We start from the raw sequence: 21,012 nt of genomic DNA, 5'->3' as shown, positions 1-21,012 counted from the left end.
GGATTTGCATCCACTTGGGATTTCTACTCAGAAGAAAGATGGCAAGGAGGTGTCCTCCTGCAGAAGCCTGGGACCTGAAGAGTCCAGGACCCACAATCTAGCTTTGGGACTTGGTATTCCTCTATTATAGCATCTGCTTTTATTTTCTATGCACTAGACTCATTTTCAAACATCATGGGTTCAGCTGTGCTTCCGGGGATTAAGAGAGAGTCTAATGTCTGCTCCTTGGGCTCAGGGGAATCAGCCGATCAGCAGCAGCACATAGAATCAGTGAGAAGGAGCAACAGGTGATCTGTGAGGCCAGCAGCAGCTGTGTAGAGGGTAGCCAGGCGAAGAGCAAGACCAGGGGCTGCAATGTGGCAGCTGACCCAGAACTGAGCAGAAAACAGTGTGTCCATTAGGCCTCCAATAGAAAATTTCATTCAAAGACTCTCAAGCAGAAAACAGAGTTTATTATCTCATATACTTGAAAATTCCATGTATAACATGCAGGGCCAGTGAAAAATAAAGAAGTGGGACCTGTCGGAGGATGGGAAATCAATCTCTCTTTTCCATGGGGCCCACTGCTGCAATCCAAAATATTGCACGTTTCATTCTGGGACACACTTGGATGCTGCCTAGTGGACCAACTGCTGAACACGCCTTGGTACTCCCAGTCTGGGACACAGATGGTCACCATCTAGCTCTTCTCTAAGTTGCTGCATGACACAGGTCTTCCCCTGTTGATGTTAGCCAGCCACCTAGCATAGCAAAAAGAAGCACCTATTGCAGAGCAGCTATAGGGTGCAGGCAGCAGAGGCCAGGTGGAGTCCATCGCTCTCGAGAGCAGAGATCAAGCAGTGGAGAACTTGTCCCAAGGAGGCAGGAGGGTAGCAGGAGGCAGAACCATTCATGAGCCATAGCTCCAAGCTCCTGATTCATGCTCCATTGTCCCATTGAACTTCACTTACTAAATACAACTCTGAATATACATTTATTAGTAATTTTCAGACAATGACTGAGGAGCATTAAATTCCAACCATAGGGTCATGTGTGATTGCAGTGACCACATGCCCATGAAGCCATCCCTGGTAATGTGATGCAGAGGCAATATTCCCAGGAGCTTGTTATCACCAGGGTCAGCCCCCCTTCATCTCTCAGTTCTGCTCTCCTCCGAGTTGGATTAATTCTCACAGGATACATGGTAGCAGGGTTGCTGTCAGCACCTAGAGGCTCACATCTTTCCATGTTCCAGTTCAAAAGGAAAAGGGGCACCTCACCTACTAAAATGTGAAAACATTCCTGGGATTGTATAGGCTTACATGCCTGTTCTTGAACCAATCACTGTGGCCAAGGATATTGACTGGGCTGATCCTCTAAACTTGAGTTCCTGTCTGACCTGGAGTTGAGATGGAGACAATTGCAACAAAAGCACACACACTTTGGCTTTTTTTTTTTAAATTTTAATTTAAATTTTTTATTTTTTTAAAATAATATATATTTTATTGCACTTTAGGTTCTGGAGTATATTGAAAGAACATGCAGGATTGTTGCAGAGGTACATACATGGCAATGTGGTTTGCTGCCTCCATCCCCATCACCTATATCTGGCATTTCTCGCCATGTTATCCCTCCCCAACTTTCCACCCCCTGCTGTCCCTCCCCTAGTCTCCCCTAACAGACCCCACTGTGTGATGCTCCCCTCCCTGTGTCCATGTGTTCTCATTGTTCAACACCCACCTATGAGTGAGAACATGTGGTGTTTGATTTTCTGTTCTTGTGTCAATTTGCTGAGAATGATGGATTCCAGGTTTATCCATGTCCCTACTAAGGATACAAACTCATCGTTTTTTATGGCTACATAGTATTCCATGGCGTATATGTGCCACATTTTCCTTGTCCAGTCTATCATCGATGGGCATTTGGGCTTTTAACATGGAGGAGTAGGTGGGTGCTATCAAAGGGGAGTTCTTTAAATTTGGGCATGCAGATATTTGGATGTTAAGGTAATTTTACTGTGAAAAATACAAAATAAAGTCAACAGATTATGCAAGTTTAGATGACCAATTGTAAAGAAATGGGGATATTTAAACAAAAAGCCTAAAATAACTAAAATCCTACAACAATCGAAGGCTGAGAAAAAAACAACAAAAAAAGTTGTATTTGTGAGAGACAAAAAGTGTCTTGTGATTCTTGAGATGAATTTCAAGATCACTGAGGGAAGACATACCAGATTGAAAAGGTTGTTGAGCGATAAAAAACTATCACCACTCCACACTTTGTTGAATTCCTGGGGGTCATTCCAGGATGAAAATAATTCCATCAACAGCATGGGCTTCGTCCACCAAGGTCAGTGGTGTCTGTAGGTCTATTTGTAGACACAAACTGAAAATGACATTTTACCACTGGGACTGTGAAGAGAAAAATAAGGTCCAGCCAAGCCAGCATAAATTACAGGCTATAGAAATAAGACTGTTCCTTTGAGAATAAAGTTCTTAAAAACATGTAAATCAATTGTGTTCTTCATGTGTACAAATGTATTGCCTCTGCACAGAAATTTAGCTCTCTTCTTTCAGAATATTTTATTCAAGATCTTAACATTCTAATGTGTTTCAAAAGTGGGTTATTAGGAAGAAAAAAGCATTTAAAAAGTCAAGTGATTTTTTTTAGTAAGCAACTCAATTATTTGTGTTTCTTTGTTTAATTTAATTTTATTTTTCTATAGGGGTACAGGTTATCGGAGTATGGGTGGTATTAGGTTACATAAGTTCTTTAGTGATGATTTGTGAGATTTTCGTGCACCCATCACCCGAGCAGTATGCACGGCACCATATTTGTTGTATTTTATCTCTCACCCTGCTCCCGCTCTTCCCTCCAAGTACACGAAGTCCATTGTATCATTCTTACACCTTCGCGTCCTCATAGCTCAGCTCCCACATATCAGTGAGAACATACCATGTTTGGATGTTTGGTTTTCCATTCCTGAGTTACATCACTTAGAATAATAGTCTCTAATCTCACTTAATGATTGACAATCATTGTTTCTTAATAAACTTTGTTTACCTTTCTTTAGAAATTTCTCTCTTTGTCTCTTTTTCTCTCTTTCTGGCTTTTCTCCCTCTGTGCATAGTATGCATTTTCTTTCTTCCTCCAGGATAAAATCAAGGTTGCGCACTTGGGATCTGGGGAAAGCCTGTGAATTTCAGCTGGCTACTTGGTATCTCTGTGATTTTGCACAATTGGCTTAATGGCCACTAAAATCTTGGTTTCTTCTCCTGTGAAATAGAGATCATGAGGTCCCCGCCTTTGTTGGTTGTTTTGAACATTGGACTAGGTTTTATTTATATAGTTCTTAGCACACTGCCTCTCACATAAGAACGGAATTTATATATATTGTTGTGCATGTACTCATCTCAGTCTGTATTTCAAAAGTTGTTTTGATCATCATCTTTCTCAGTAAACATTGTCTTGCTCTCAGCTTTGTATTATTGAAGTATCTCACTTTACGGCTAGGGGAGGGATATGTATGGGGCTAGAGTTAGGTCAATACTTCTCAAATGAAATTCCATGGAGTTAAAGGGCCATCCCTATTGTTGATGGGGCATGGTAGTGCAAATGGCTCTAGAGATAACAGTGTTTTGCGTGAGAGAAAAGAACTCAGACATGCTTTGATTCATCTCTCTGTATTGTCATTTTTCTTTTTTTGAAAACTCTTCAAAACTTGCTGAACTGGCTTTAAGATCAGGAAAATGGATGTGGAGATGGTCATTTATGAGGAGCCTACTCTGTGTTAGAAAATATGCAAGACATTTTTTTTCTTTTCCTCCTTTCCTTTTATTTTTGTTTCACAGTACATTTCCCCCACAACCTATCAGTCGTTTATAACCCTATGAATTATGTATAATTAACTTCCTTCTCTATGCATGAAATTGAAATTGTCATTTGAAGGGATTCTTACCAAAGGTTACTGAATCAGAACGAGATGTCAGGAATCTGAGTTTTGGGCTACCTGATGGTGGAATCTCTGCTTTCTCTCCCTCAGTTGTTGTAGTTGGTATTGTTGCTGTCGTTGTTGCTATTACTAGTCTTATCATTATAATATTTTGTCATTGTTTCTGTTGGAGGCAGTGAATATTCATGCTGGTACCATGTATATGACTTCTTTTTCTCACTACGATGTTGACAGACATCTCTTCAAGAAATTAAATGTTGCCATACCTGCCAGTTCAATTGACAAGAAAAATACGCTCTCATGTCAGTGTAAATAGTATTTCCAAAATCCAAAGTAGAGGTGGAAGAAGCAGTTTTTAGTTTATCAAGTTATTACGTAAAATACATAATAATGTCTTTTATCATAAAATATAAAAAGAGTGAAGCATATTTGCATAATATTTATCTTCCAAAAAAGCAGAGAAATGGTCCCAATGTCCCTTCAATATCATTTTATTTTCTCATTCGGTATGTTTTTTGAGAAATATGTATATGGTCTTTCCCTGCTGGTTCTCAGCTTTGCCAACTTTGTGCTTTGAACCCTGACCAACCCACTTGCATCCTGGTTCAGCAGTTAATGCCATGGAACTTTGGATCCTCAAGGACTCATTTGTGCATAGGCAGGGCAGATGCATTTGATTCACCTCCTTCTCCAACTCTCTTTGCCCTCGCTCATCAATACAGCACAGAGACTCCTGACTCCTTGTTTTGTTTCCTTTCTCCATCACTTGCTGAATAACTGCCACACCACAGAACCAAAGTCTATATTGGAGTCTCTGGTTGGATACCAGTTTTTAAATGCTTCTGGGCATGCCGAGTTTATAAAAATTAACCCAGTTCTGGACCCTAGAACAGCACTCATGTCACGCTGTGTGTATGTGTAGCGGATGAACTCGTCAGGGTCAGGCTGGACTCCCCAGTCTGCCCTCAACCCTCAAACTCCTAAGTGAGAACCTGATAGCCACTTCCATTGAGGAAATGTGTGTGAACAGCCTAAGGTTAAGTGCCAATATCTCTAATAGTGTTTTCATATTAATTAATCACAGCAGGTAGCTGGGTTGTAGTGAAGCACTGTGAGCAGTATGTGTGTGTGTGTGCACGTGTGTGTTCTGCCACAGACAATTTTTATTCCTTGAAAATCCAGAGTGAATGAGTCTTTTAAAACATCATTTTAGTTTCTTGACTCTTTTTGCACAATTGTATACCAATTATAAGGCGTTTTTTTGTGGCTGCAAACATCTACTCTTCTTTACCTTTGTTCAGCACACAGGGTCTGAAAAATGCTGATTTTTTAATAAATGAAAGAGGACTCACGTTTTCTTTCCATTTTTCATTTACTGTCTGTCATATTTCTCAGTCTCTAAAGTCTGTGTCTGTTGAAATATAGTTTGCCATACTCAACAGGTAGAAGCCAGATAAATCACAGTTACAATACAAGAGTCTGATGATTGGAAATAAAGTTGTCCTGTACTCACTTTGAAAAACTGGGTTTTTGCTCCTTTTCTATGTACAGCTATTTCAAAATGACTTTTGGATATTGACTCTGCAGCTGATGATATAAAAATAGGGATTCTCAAATGGATGATCAAAATCTGCAGGATAATGATCAAATTTGTTTTTTGCTCATATCCCAGGAAGGAGGCTTGACTATTTTTATATAAGATACTAACAGAAAGTTCACGCTGAAACCTTGAGAACATGATGACCTCTGTAAGCTGTGCAGTGAAATTGTAAATAAATGGTGAAATGAGAAGGTGCCTAGTATCTAAAGAAACAGAAGCTCAGGCAGTACAGAGCTTTAGTGGAGAGACTGATGAGTGAGTGATATCTAATAGTTCAGCAAGTTACAGAAAAATAATGCTTAAGAAGAGATCATTCATTTTGGTGAGCCGAGGGTCATTTGTGATATTTGAAAAAGGAATTTCAAGGTTGTGGTGGGGACAGATAAGCAATTGCAAGTGGTTGCAGAATGAGTGCATGGCATTCTTACTTACAGCTTTGCTGAACTCCTGGTAGGATATTACAGTACAAGAAATAATGGCATTTGTAGGGATACTTTGAATGCCAAGGCCAGTAGTATAGACAGATTTATTCACAAACCTAAACAGAAACCATCCCATAGAGATTAAAAAGGGCATCACGGTCAACCATGCCATAACTTTGTAATTAAGAATATTGCACACACACATACACACACACACACACACACACACACACACACACACACACGTCTTGTCCTTGAGTATAAGTATAGCCTTTTCTCAGGGATATTTTATTCAAGTGCTTAACATTTCAAGGCGCTTTGAATAGGTATTGAAAACAATGAGTCTTAAAGTCAGGGTAAGACTGCCTAAGTATTTAAACTGTTCAAGAAATAATGTTCTTCTCCTGCTTTCTCTGCATCTACCTTTCCCTTCGCCTCATTTATTGCTTTATCTCTCTCTATGTCTATTAGCAGAGTATAGTGCTGAGGTGTCAAGGCTCTGGTGAAAGCCTGTGTAGCTCTGGCCACCAAATTCAGTTTCCCAGCTAGGTGTCCTTGGGCCAGGTTCTTAATATCTAAGCTTCAGTGTTTCTGCACCTGTGAAATGAAACAGCAATTGTCCTTACTTAATAGAATGTTGTCAGTTCTTAAATGAGATAATCTACATAAAATGCATATCAGGGTGCCTGATATATATTTAGCACCCAGCAATAGTACCTTGAATTGCACAAAAAACCAGAGTTAATTCACATCTGAACGACAAATGTAGCTGGTCAAGTAGGAACCACCATAACATTATGCTACTTTGTAATTTTCAGAATTGTGTTCAGTCATTTAGGAAGGTGAGAACAGATCTGGAATCCTAGAATTTTGAATTGCATTTATTTTCAATCCCTAATAGATTCATAAATATATGTGTGTGTGTGTGTGTGTGTGTGTGTATGATAAATCAGGGAACTACACAAACACACACATTTTGTGCCTCTGTGACAAGCATTAACTAAACTTTGTATGCACAGTTCCCTTCATGCCTCCCAAGGGGACCTCACTGCCAAGCTGAGTGACACATAAATGACTTTTTGGTGCCTCAGTTTATTCTGTAAACTAAGGATAATAATAGTAACTTCTTCCTAAAACTTCTTAAAACCTAGAATCCTTAGTTTTCTTATGTCAATTAGGGATAATAATGGTAACTTCTTAGAACTGTTGTGAGGATCTGATATTTAATACATGTGAAGTGCTTGGCAAAGTAGTCATTGCATCTTTTTAATAAGATCTATTTATTGTTTTGGCCATTATTTTAAACGACTAACATAAAAAAATAGCAAAAGCTATAAATACATATGCATAAAGTATTAAGCAAATAAATAGAAACAATTAATTCAGGCTCAGACATTTGAGAAACATCTTGAGTGATGGGACCTTTGAACTGGGATTTTAACAATGGATAGGAATTTTTACAGTAGGAAAGAATATTCCAACATTAGTAATAGCAAGAGCAAAAGCATGAAGGATGGAACAGCATGGCAGATCTGGAAGATGAAGAGACATTTGATGACAAGACATAATTCTATCATCTTATAAATCACAGTGCCTAGTGCAATATCTGACACATGACTTTTGGATGGAAGGATGAAGAGCGGGAGTGGGAGGGAGAGAGGAAGGGAGAAATGAATGAATGGATGGATAGATAGAGGGATGTAGGGAAGAAAGGAAGGAGCGAGGGAGAGAGAGAGGGATGGATAAATGGATACCATGACCCCAACCTTCTTTCGATTGTGACTATTGGGTGCAAGTTTGAAATGACGATTTTGTACCTGATACTGGCTTAAACATCCCCTATCAACATTTTCTTCACTCTACTCAGACAGACCAAATCCAATCGATGAGCAAACTTGATCCTACAACCCTCAAAAGGCAACTGTGTGAACAGCACCTTTGAATTTGTGGTAATATTGCAGACCTCAAGATTCCCGTAATGAATCTGGCTGTCAGATTTTAGAGGTGGCCAGAACTAATGGCAGAAGAGAATCCTTACTTGCAAGGAATCTCACCTAAGTCTGTTAGCCAAGCACTGGCCTGGCAGTATAAAACAATGAACTTGGATTCTTGTTCTTTGCTGTTGCTTATGGCCTTAAGCTGTCACCTTCATTTTAAAAGACCATCAAGGAAAGAGCCCTGGTTTTGATACATTTTGAAGTGTATGCACTTGGAAATGCCTCCCACAGTGGACATTGCTAAATGCTGCAGTAGACTGCATATTTTTCCCTTCTTGTTTCTTTCCCCCTTTGATTTTTTTAAACTGCCTTTTAGATGTTTGGTGCCAACTTTTTTTAAAAAAAAATCAATAAGCCCAAACATTACAGCAGCAAGTTTAATATAGCTCACCTTCCCGGAACAGGCCTCAGGGAAAGCGAGAAGCCTCACGTTAAAACGGTGCTGAGCTCGTATCTCGAAAGATGTTTGGGGTGGAAGGCACTTGCTCAGCAAGATTTTGATACCTTCAGATGCAAATGAGATGGTCCCTGCAGGACCAGGCTTGGCATGGGACCATATTGAGATATTTGTAGGGAAATGATGCTCCAGTAAGCTCTGACAACCATACTGGGAGCACAAAGGCAGCTCAGAGTGCCAGAAGACCACAACCACACAATCACCGGTGTTATGTTGGAAGGTTGAAGGCAGAACCTGAGGCCAGGGTCTTGTGGGGATTTGCCCTGCTGTGGGGAACAAACTGCTACAATTATTAACATGCAGTGGTTCACTTCATAAGCAACAAACCATGATTTGAGTTCTGGTTTTCTTTTCATATTTTGAAGTACACAGGTTTGGGGACCAAATATGTTAGGCAGTTTTAATAACTAATAAGGCTAGTGTCTTCATTCATCCATTCATTGGTTAAGCACGTATTCACTGGAGGCCAAGTTTGTAATCGTTCTATTGTGTTCTGGGATACCAGATGAGCAAAGCTAGATTTGCTCACCACAGTATCCCAGTCTTGCCTTCATGGAGCTTCTGATCTGGTCAGGAAGAAAGACAGATCATCACCCAAATCAATGGGAAATATTAATTGTGATAAATGCCACATAGGAGATGGCATTTGGTCAACATCTGTTGAGTGTTTACTCCACTGGGTCCTTCACATACAATATCTTCTTTAAATCTCGCAAATACACTTCCATTTTATGTGTTAAATCAAACTATAAATCAGTACATAGATTGTAGCCGACTTTAGAAGATAGGAAATTTTGAATGTAAATTGAGATGTCTTGATTTCATGGATTCTACCACCTTCTCAGCTCTGTGCTCATTACAGTAACTCTCTTCACCTCTGTTAACAGGTAGTTCCGACTATGTGCAAAGAGCTGAGGGTGCAGCAGTTAAGAAGGCAGACACGGTCCCTGCCCTCTTGCCTCTTCTGGTCTAATGGAAGTGGTGCTTAGAGTTCAGAGAAGGAAGTGGACAAAAATCAAGCAAATTTTTTTTCTTTGTTATTCTATCTGACTCTCTGTTAAATAAAAATAAAATTACTCTGAGTACAATGCCACTACTAGAATATTAAAATAATCCAATTACTTTAGTCCATAATTGATTATTAATTGTTATGAAAAGGATATGTAGACATCTTATTTACTCTGCAAGAAGATGTTTACTTAGCTCAAAAGAAGAGACATTTTTTAAATAGGAGGCTTCATCACTACACTGATTAGTTGTCCCAGCACTCTGTGCAATCGGCATTTAATATATCATATTATAAATCATCTTCTGAAATGTTAATTAAGTGGTAAAACATTTGCTGAAAGTTAAAAGTTACCAAGGATTTAATTATAACCTTGTGGACACCATTTACAGTTAATTATATACCCTTCTTATATACTTGATAAACCACAAAATGCACCCCATTAATGATCAATTGGTATTAAATTAGCTTAAATTAGTTTTTATTAAATCTAAATTAGATTTTTATTTGTGATACAATAAAACAGTCACCCAGCTCTTGCCACTATGATTTGGGAGATTTCTGTAGAGAGTGATTACCAGATGTCTAATTGGGCAATTAATAGATACAGTTTCTGAATTAACATAATTGGAGAACTTTAAAAAGAAAACAGAATGATTATGCAGCCAGCAGACCATCTTTTTTGAATCCTACCATTTAGTCAGGGTTGTCAACCAACCCTTTATTCTTTTGGAAAATCATGCTTCTGTGGGCTGGATTCCCACCAAAAAACGTCATTGTGAACATAAAGCAAATAGTGATGCTGTGCTCCATTGTGTGGATAGTAACTTTCAAGGCCACCTACAAGGACAACTCTCTTCCAGGCTATGCTGGGCTAATGGGCAGGTATGGTGAGCCTTCATGGCTTTTAGAGAACCTCGATGATAACCGGCTAGATGATGGGGTGTTTACATAGCTGACAAGAGTCCAAATGCACAAACCCATCTCTTTCCAAAAACAATTTGCCAGATGAGTTTACTTTGATGTTCCAAAGCTTTTTCATTTTGCCATTTAATACACCACGAAGGAACTGAGACTTAACCTCTCCGTTTCTGCCATGGTCTTAAATCCCTTTATAATTACTTTCCCCACATATTGAGGGCATAGTCCTGCAGTGTCTCCTCTGCCATCTGTGTTCTCTTAAGGGATAATCCTGCCCCCGACATGTAAACAGGCTCTGTTTAGACCAATCTGGAAAGGTATGTCTTGTCTGCTTTATTCAATGTGGGCATCAGCCTCACTGATCCTTTTTGTCCAATAGTCTTCTTAAGTTTTAGAATATTATACCAACAGACAGACACAAATTGGTGAGAATTACTGAAAACTAAAAGCATACATACATACATACACACACACACACACACATATGTGTGATATATATACAAATATATATTTTTTTATTATATATATTATAAACTTTATGTAATTACAAACTTTATGTAATTCATTAGTGTGAATTCTCTGTGATATATATATATATATATATAACCTTTTTACAAACTTTATGTAATTCATTAGTATGAATTTTCTCTGTGATATATATATATATACACACATAACCTTTTTACAAACTTTATATAATTCATTAGTATGAATTCTCTCTGTGATATATATATACATATACATATATATATATACACATATACATATATATATACACATATACATATATATATATATAAAATATATTAATTACCTAAATTCGAAAAAGCTTTGGCATACATCATCTTCCATTAGTACTTGGAGTCCTTGTAATGATGCTCTGCTATTCATGCCTTCCATGGGTGTTGGTGAAACACTGGTCAGATAGGCTGTTACACTTTACTGCTACTTTTATTATTACTTTCTCACTTAAAAAAATTTGACTTTCTAACTCCATGCTGGCCCATCCCATCCATTACTCATTCAATATACCTGTGTTGTCAATCACTTCTCTCTTTAGGAGCTCATTCATTCATATAGCAAATGGATGTGAACAGCTCTACACCTAACACATTGGGATGCAACAGTGACAATACTGATAATAGTCCCTGTTCTCATGAGGTGTCAATTAGGTGGGAGAAACAGAGTGAAAGATAAATATTTAACTAATAACAAATTATCATAAGTGCTGTACAAATAAAAAATAAAAGTGAACTCTATGGAATATAACAAGGAAGTCTTCTTTAATTATGTGGATAAGAAAGGTGTCTTTGAAGATAGACTATTTAAGCTGCAGCCTGAGTGGAAGAAAGTGCATTCTGGGCAGAGGGAACAACCTTTAAATGGGCTTGTGGTGGGAAGGGTCTTGGATATTGAGTAAACTGGGGGAACCAGAAGCAGAAGAATGTGATCTCAGCATCATGATGAACAGGCAAGTGGCATGAGTTGAAAGTTAGGAGGAAATAGGAAGTGACAGTTAAAGCTGTGATTGAGGACCACGAGAAGGAGTGGGAACAGCTGGAAACTTTAAAGCCAAGCAGCAGAGTGGCCTGATTTGATGGGGCTTTAAGATCAAATCTTGCTGGTTGGTAGAGAATGCCTAGGAAGAGGACTAGAAAAAGAAAAGCTGAGAAAAGGCTGTTAAAAGTTCTCCAGAAAAGAGAGAGCATGGCCTGAAGTGAGTAACGGGCAGTGGAAGGGGCTGAAGGGGACAATTGGAGGTACATTTTAAGAAGGAACCAAAGAACAGATTGGCCATGGGGCCAAGGCTGTAGAAAACTGAAGAAGGCTCCTAGGTTTCTGGCTTAAGCAACTGAGTTTATTTATTCATTCACCAACTCTCTCCCTTGCTCCCTCCCTCCCTCCCTCACCCCCTTTTTTCATTCCTCCCTCCCTTCCTTTCTTCCTTCCTTCTGTTCCATTCATCCTTCCTCCCTTTCTTCTCTCTCTCTTTCTTCCTTTCTTTTCATCTGTCTTTCACAAGGTCTACCTCTGTCACTGAGGCTAGAGTGCCGTGGTGCAGTCATAGTTCACTATAACCTCAAACTCCTGGGCTCAAGCAATCCTGACTCAGCTTCCCGAGTAGCTGGGGCTACAGGTGCATGCCACCACACTTGGCTAATTTTTGTATTTGTTTTTGTACAGACAAGGTCTTGCTATGTTGCCCAGGCTGGTTTTAAACTCCTGGGCTCAAGCGATCCACTGAGCTTTGTCTCCCGAAGTGCTGATTATAGAAACAAACCACCTTGCCCAGCCCACCACATATTTCTTGATCCCTTTGTACATGCCAGAGGTCAGTTATTACAAATGTCAACCAGACAGGAAAGTTCCGTGCTCTCATGGAGTTAACATACCTTGAGAGGAGTTGATAGGCTAATTTCAGAAAATTACTTTTGTCTTCATTTGTTCGAAATTTGGTTTGAGGAGTGTAGGACTTTCATCACGTGTAATTCTGATGCAGTTTGCTTTGGCAATGGTTGACTCTCATCCAATGGGAACTTATTCTCCTCTAAAATGACTTTGCTTCTCTCCTGATGGGACAGGAGAGATTTCAGAGACCTTCTTAGTGCTGTCAGATTATAAATGCTTAGTAGGTCTAGGGTCATGTCTTTGGATAAGAGTCAAGTGGCACAACTAAATGTCCTTAAATTTCAGACCAACTACACAAGCCTTATTTTTTTTCGAGGGATAGTGGGGGTGAGGGTGCTCTTTAGTGATTTGTCATATAAGAACTTCACAATTAATTCCAAGTTTTTTTAAATGAAATTTCCTCCTGATTATTATAGTACAATAGATCCCCTATGAAAAATTTCAAAAATAAAAAATAGAAAAAGTATAATCACCCATAATTCCACCTGTTTCATAAAGTAGTTGTATAATTCTGATGCTTTCTTATATGCATATTTCAATGAAGGTTTTATTATAAAATTATATCTTTAATTTGACAATGACAAAAATTGTTTTTTAAAATACTCTTCATAGATAAGACTTGAATTATTTGGGTGTAGAAGTTATTTTCAGTGTATCACAATCATAAATTTAATTTTAATGAAGCACTTTTTATATGAACTTTATCTGTTATTCAGGATTATTTCATTTTTGTTTGTATCCTGGAAGCAGAAATAACAGGTCAAAAGGTAGGAATGTCTTAAAGACCCATGATACATATTGCTAAATTGTTCCTAAAAGGTTTGTGTTAATTAACACTCCCCAGAGCAATGCAAGAAAGTTAAGCCAAACTCTTTCAAACATCATTTTCTCCTCTCTTCTGCCTTTTAAATTTTTAATGTGTGTTAATTAAATGGGTGAAAAATTGCCTCTCGTTTTTTTCAATTGCCTTCTTTTTTATTTTTATTAGAGAGGTTAGAAATCTCCTCTACCCCATGTATGTGTTAGTCATTTCTAACTCCTCTTTCATGGAGTCTTTCTTTCATGTCCATTACTTGTCTGTTTGGGTCCTAGTTTTTGTTTTGTTTTCTTTATTTGTTTGTATGAAATCTTTCCATATGTGGCACCCAGGGTTATCTTCTCTTTTACTGGCTTTGTTCCTTCCTGGCCTCATACCTGGTAAATAGGAGAGACTTAAATGTCCTGACACATAGATTTCTATAAAAATGACCAATATGAGCAAAAGAAAGTGTTTTAAATTAATTATTCCACTCTGAAAAAACAAAGAAGAAGAAACGAAAGTTGGAAGTTTATATCACAGAGGACTGTAGAAAAACACATGTAGTAAGATGCCCCATTATTGTGGATTCACTCTGCCTTCCCAGCATGGTATCCAGTAGGACACAGTACTGCTTCAGGGTCAAATCTTTCCAGCACTGATCATAGGTGGACACCAGCGGAGTTTAAGTTGGGGCTCAAGATAGAACTGGATGTATAAAAGGAGGAAGAACTGCAGCCTTGGGAGGTACACCTCTCCAAAACCAATGAAAATCAGTGAGAGAACACTATCAACAAAATACATGCACGCATAAGCTAAAAGCACTTTGCACTGTCTTCTAATCTTTGTCATTTCGTGATTGACTACTGGCAATCGGTGTTGTTCAAGTAACAAATGAGGACAGAAGGTCCTTCCAACTGTGGTACCTATAGACATTCCTTTTTGTGCAGAATCAAGTAAAGTGCAGGAATTCCTGATTGCTATTATTTGCTTCCTTACTCCAGGAATGTCACATTCATTCAATTTGGAAAATGGACGATCTTAGTTAAAAGGATGAATCTGATTAGCTCTATCTGTTTATCCATCTATCTATGATGCTTAATTTTATTCGTTAACTTGACTGGGCCATGGGGGCCAAGATATTCAGTTAAACGTTATTCTAGTTGAGTCCGTGAGTGTATTTCTGAAGAAAATTGACATTTGAATTGGTAGACTGAGTAAAGTAAATTGCCCTTCCCCACTGTGGGTGACATTCATCCAGGCCATTAAACGGTGGGTAGGGGAGAAATTTGCTTTCCTCGTTTGACTGTCTTTAAGCTGGGACATTGGTCTTTCTGTGCCCTGGAACTCTAACTTACACTATTGGCCCTTCTATGTCTCCAGCTTGTCTACTGGACTTCATGGGATGTGTCGGCTTCCCTAATTGTGTGAATCAATTCCATATTTTCTTTCTTTCTTTTTGTCTACTTACCTATGAATTGACTGATCTATTTACCTACCTATCATTTATTTTTGCCACTATTCCATAGCTACAACCACTTTTAATCAGCTGTTGATATCTTGGAGCAACCTTCTCAACCCTGCTTATTGGCAGGTTATTCTGTTTTGGTGAGGATTTGTTTATGAAGGTATATGCCTGAGTGCTTATGCTTCAGATGTACTATCACCCAGGTGAAAGCAGATGCCATCTGTACAGCAGCTCCAAGAAGTGAAGTGACTCCTATGAGAATAACTGGCTGCTGCACTGTGGCAGGACTGGGGTCACTGCTTCACTGGACACACTCACCTAAATGTAGGTCCCAACTGCTTGGCTGTCCTGAGTCAGATGATTCCTGCTGAGCCCACCATACAACGTCAAATGTAGGGGTCTTCCTATAAGATGTATTAGTTTTCTCTTGCTGCTATAACAACTTGCCACAAACACGATGACTTAAAACAACACAAATTTATTGTCTTATCATTTTGAAGGTTAGAAGTCCCATTGAGGATGAACTGGGCTAAAAGCAAGTTGTCAGCAAGGTTGCATTCCTTCTGGAGGCATTTGGGGAGAATGTATGTCCTTGTTTTTTCCCATTTCTAGGGGCTGCTAACATTTTCTGGCTCACAGTCCATTTTTTCCCCATCTTCAAAGTCAGCAACATTGCATCCCTCTGACCCTTCTTCCGTGGTCACATTTTCCTCTGACCACAACCAGGAAACAGCTTCCACTTTTAAGAACCCACATAACCAGATTGGGTCCAACAGGATAATCTCTTCATCTCAAGGCCTTTTAATACATATCAAAATTCCTTTTTCTAGGCAAGGTGACACATTCAGTTTTTTTGAATAAAGATGGTGGGCATCTGGAGAAAAGGGTAGTGTGTTCTGTGCATTATCTTGCCTTCAAGAAGTAAGCCCCATTTTTTAAAAAAATGATTTTTGTGTTTGAGGTAAATTCTCGTTATAAGCTGATTAATTTCTAATCCTGAAAATGATTTCTGATCTCCTAAGCCCTCATGTACTAAAGTCTTCAATAAGATACAGAAGAAGTATCAACTTGATTTAAATGCTCACCCTGGAATGTGGGTCTTAGGGGAATATCACCATTTCTATGAGCTTCCAGTCTTCCTTCTCTTTGAGGTGGGAGAACAAGCCTGGTCAACTAAGTTTCCTAGTGCAGTGAGAGTCTTGAAAACATGACGCAGTCCCCTAGGCCCCCAAAAGCTTCCACCCTCCTTGGAGCTCCCCTGGAGTCTATGCTGGGATGCTCCACCTTTACTACATGCATGCCTATGTCCTTCCTAATTTCCTAGAGAAGAGAGAGCCTGGAGGATTTGGGTTACCCTACGCTGACGACTCAAATTTATATGTACTCCAAAATTCAAATTTATTTATGCTTCTGCTTATCCAATCTCTCAAATCCACCTCAAAATTGCCACATCCAAAATCAAATTTGTTGTTTTCCCCACACTAAATGTCAAAATCTGGTCTCTCTTTTGGGTTTTCTATTAGAGTGAATGGCACGAGTACTCACTTTTAACTTTCATGAGCCATCGCCCTCCTAAGGAATTGTGGAATTCTTTCACTTCTCCAACAACTGTCTGGTCTAAGCAGCAACCATTGCCTCTTCACTTCGGTGGCCACCTAACTGATGTCTCCATTCAATGTCTTTCTCTTTACAATCGTTTTTCTAGAAAAAAATGAGCTTTGCAAATAACCATCTGGTAGTGTCCTCCTCTCTGCTTGAAACAATTCAATACCTCTTCACCATGGCTGGCCATGCTTGATCTGGCCTGGCTCTGCTGCCATCTTCAGCAAGTATCCTTCCACTCAATGTTTTCAGCACCCAGAACTTGGTGTGCCATTCACAAAATGTTCTGTGTTCCCCACTAAGACGAAGCTTTCTTCAGGCTCTCCACTCTGCCTGGTATCCTCCTCCACTACCCTCATCCTCTGCAAACCCCCTTTCTCAAATAAGCAGAAGTCTGATCATCAGGCCTTCAGTCACATATTCAGTTCTTATTGAAGCCTTTTTAGCAACCCCCCATGCTGGATCAGACCTCATTGTTCTCATAGCAGTTTGTAATTGCATTCTTATGCAGATAAGGTATCTGTCTGTCTGCTTAGGATTGTATTTTCAGCACACAGCCCAGGCACTTGCTATTTAGTTTTACAAATAGCATCACAACAGCTTGATGATTAGCTTCCCTCTCCCCAGGTTTCCCTTTCCCTCTCTGCCTACACTGCCACTAGAATGAGCTCTCAAAAGTGTAAATCTGAGGATGCCAGTCCTCTGCTTCTGATTTATTTTTAGAATGGGGATGCTCTCCTATTGCCTACTGAAAGTAGTCTCACATCCCTTAACTTTATTGATAGCACTGCAGAACAGGCACCTGCTCCCTGATTCCCCCCGTTTTTTTTCTCCTCCAGATAACCAATGATTACCCCCACTCTGAACTGCTCACTCTTGCTGAGACTCACTGCTCTACGTTCATTCTTGCCTTTTCCTCTGCTGCCTCTGCATGCTCCAGGCTTTCCCACAGCCCACGCGCACAAGCCGGCTCCTCTAGCAGCCTATTTTCATCCTTTCCAGCTGGCCATCCTCTCTTCATCCCCCACATGCTCACATGTTCATCACATGTTGGAAACACACAGAGCAGCAAGACTAGAGCTGTGCATGCACGAATGTCTCCTTTCAACCACATAATACGCAAACTATTTGTCGAGCTTCCATTGTATGCCAGGCACTATGGACATAAGAATGAATAATACACAATTCCTGTCTTCAAGGAACTTACACTCTAGTAAGAGCAATAGATAAGCAAGTGGATATCTGAATACAGTTGTCTAAGTATTATGCTCACCTTAAATAGTGAGCATAAATTGTAATAAATAATACAATAATAAATAAAATATAATAAATAAATTAATATAAATAAATTTATAAATTCCTGAAGAAAAGAGCCATATCCTTAACATCCCTTTTGCTCATATACATTTTAATAAAGAAATATTGTCCAAACATTAATCAAATCCTCAGAATTTTATGGTAGAAAGTGTAGAAAATGTGGCTCATTGTGTCTAACTGCAAGAAGATGTAACAAAGACCACTGCATTTTATAAAGTCCTGCATATTAAAAGTATTTCTATATCAGGAATGGAGCCAGATCTGGTCACTGCAGACCCATTCCATATCTATCATTAAAAACCAAATGACTATAGTCTTTACTCAGAATAATGAGCAGCCATGCCAATTGCCATTTTAACATGTGACAGTCAAAACCATTCAGAGAGGCACAGTGAGAATGCAGTTCTGATACAATGCTGTCTTAATCAAATAGTTTTTTATCAATTGCCTATGGTTACATTTTTTTTTTTGTGCTTGCATTACTGCCCCTAAGGAGAGGTGTTAGCTGTGGCAGTTTTATTACACTTTTGTCCAAGTCAACCATGATGACCCAGACCCTGTTGGAATGATTTTTAAAGAAATGATAACAACCCTAAAGTCTAGCCAACAAATTTAATTATATACATGCATTGAAAAATTATTAAACAAATAGTTTTTCAAAGTAATAAAGATGAGAAATGCTACTTGTAGGATATGTAGGAGATAAGACAGTCAGGGTCTTAATTTCTTGTGTTTTCTAAGCATAAGCCTCCCTGTCTTTGATTCTCCTGTTCCATCAACCTGAAATGCTCTCCCCATGCTGTTCCCCAGACAGTCACATGGCATCCTTCGCTGGTGCTTCCCTGATGACACCACCACTCCTCTTGGGCTTGTTATAGCTTGTATTCCACTAGCTTGTGAACTCTAAGAGAGCAAAAGTCAAGTGTCATCCTCTGTAGCTTTGGAACATGCTATGAATATCTGTCTAATGAAAGAGAGTTCATTCCAATTCAGTTAGGAAACTAATAACTAACTAGTTAAAAGATGATATAAACATCCCCCACAATAGAAAAGAGGATTTGCAGTAAATGTTGGAAGTAAAAAATTTAAAGTCATGAGAACACATGGACACAGGGAGAGGAACATCACACACTAGGGCCTTTCGGGAGGTCAGGGGAAAGGGGAGGTAGAGCATTAGGACAAATACCTAGTGTATGTGGGGCTTAAAACCTAGATGACAGGTTGATAGGTGCAGCAAACCACCATGGGACATGTACACCTATGTAATAAACCTGCATGTTCTGCACACGTATCCCAGAACTTAAAGTAAAATTTTAAAAAATTAAAACAAAGGCATCACCACTAAATAAGACAATCTTAAAATGATAATGCCAACTGCTGTAGAACTTATAGTAAAATACGGATAGATAATCTGCAGCAGTAGTGCAATAATTTGCATGTTTTATTTATGGCAAGAAAACAATATGGAAATGAAATAGTTAATTATTGCATGTCAATCTGCTGTAGGTTGAATATGTACCCAAAGTTCATGAGTTGAAAAAGCTTAACCCTCAGTGCAACAGTGTTAAGAGGTGTGACCTTTAAGACAGGGTTAGGTCATATGGACTTTGTTCTTACGAATGAATCAATGCTGTGATCACAGGAATGGTTCCTCATCATGGGAGTAGGTCTCTGATGAAAGGATGAGTTCATCCTCCATCCCTGCTTACTCGTTCTTGCCCTTGCTTTGCCCTTCCACCATAGGATAATACGGTAAGAAGCCCCTAGCCCGATACGGCCCCTCAATCTTAGAATTCCCAGCCTCCAAAACGGTAAGAAATAAATCTCTGTTCTTTATAAATTGCTCTCAGATATTCTGTTATAGCAGCACAAAATGAACTAAGATACAATGCAATGAAACATTCCATGACAATTAAATATGATAGTTACAAATACTGTGACATAATGCCTTATGAAACTGTGTATTTCATAATACACAAAAGCTGCAAATAAAACAGACATGGTTTGACTTCAGATGGCACTCTCTGGGTGAACCTTTAATATGTTTTATTTTTATTTTTACTAGTGTGCTCTACTGATTCAACAGAGTAAAAATCATAAACTTATTTTTCGGACTATATTCTAAAGTTCCATATTAAAAATGATGTAATTTCTAGTAACTTCATATTTGTGCCACACCATGACTCAACACAATTTCTAAATATTTTGAAAATATTCCCTTTCCCTCTCTACACTTAAACTGTATATATGTGTTTGTGGATGTGTGAGGGTGACTATTTTATTGTATTAATGTAAAAAACAGTTACAGGTAAATTCCAGGTAAACACATTAGATTGAATATACAAATACTTCCTCTCAAAATTCCATTAAAATGGTAATATTGGGTTTCTGTAAAGGGCATCAACTGGGTACCACAGTGGCTCATGCCTGTAATAGCCCAGTGATTTGGGAGACAGAGGTGGGAGGATCACTTGAACCTGGGAGTTTGACCCCAAGCCTGAGCATATGTGTCAGACCCCATCTCTAAAAAAAAAAAAAGAAAAAGAAAAAAGAAAGAAAGAAAAAAAAAAAGAATAAGCTGGGTGTGGTACACAGGCTTGAAGTCTGGGACACAGGTGGGAAGACTGCTTGAGCCCAGGAGTTTGTGGCTGCAGCAAGGTATTGCACCACTGTACTCTAGCCCAGGCAATAGAGCAAGACCTTAAAGAACTAGAAGCAGAACTACCATTTGATCTAGCAATCCCATTACTGGGTATCCACCCAAGGGAAAAGAAGTCATTATGTGAAAAAGATACTTGCACAGACACATTTATGGCAGCACAATTCACAATTGCAAAAATATGGAACCGGCCCAAATGCCCATCAATCAACAAGTGGATAAAGAAAATAATGGCATTCACAGCAACAAGGTTGAAATTGGAGGCCATTATTGTAAGTGAAGTAACTCACGAATGGAAAAGCAAACATCGTATGTTCTCACTCCTAAGTGGGAGCTAAGCTATGAGATGCAAAGGCAGAAGAATAATGCAAAGGAATTTAGGAACTTGGGGAAAATGTAGGAAATGGATGAGGAATGAAAGACTACA

This window comes from Aotus nancymaae, unplaced genomic scaffold (assembly GCF_030222135.1).
Source record: "Aotus nancymaae isolate 86718 unplaced genomic scaffold, 86718_ANA_hifiasm-v0.15.2.pri h1tg000030l, whole genome shotgun sequence".
Classification (NCBI taxonomy): domain Eukaryota; kingdom Metazoa; phylum Chordata; class Mammalia; order Primates; family Aotidae; genus Aotus; species Aotus nancymaae.
The sequence above is the reverse complement of the archived record's forward strand: the minus strand, read 5'-3'. Positions refer to the sequence as shown.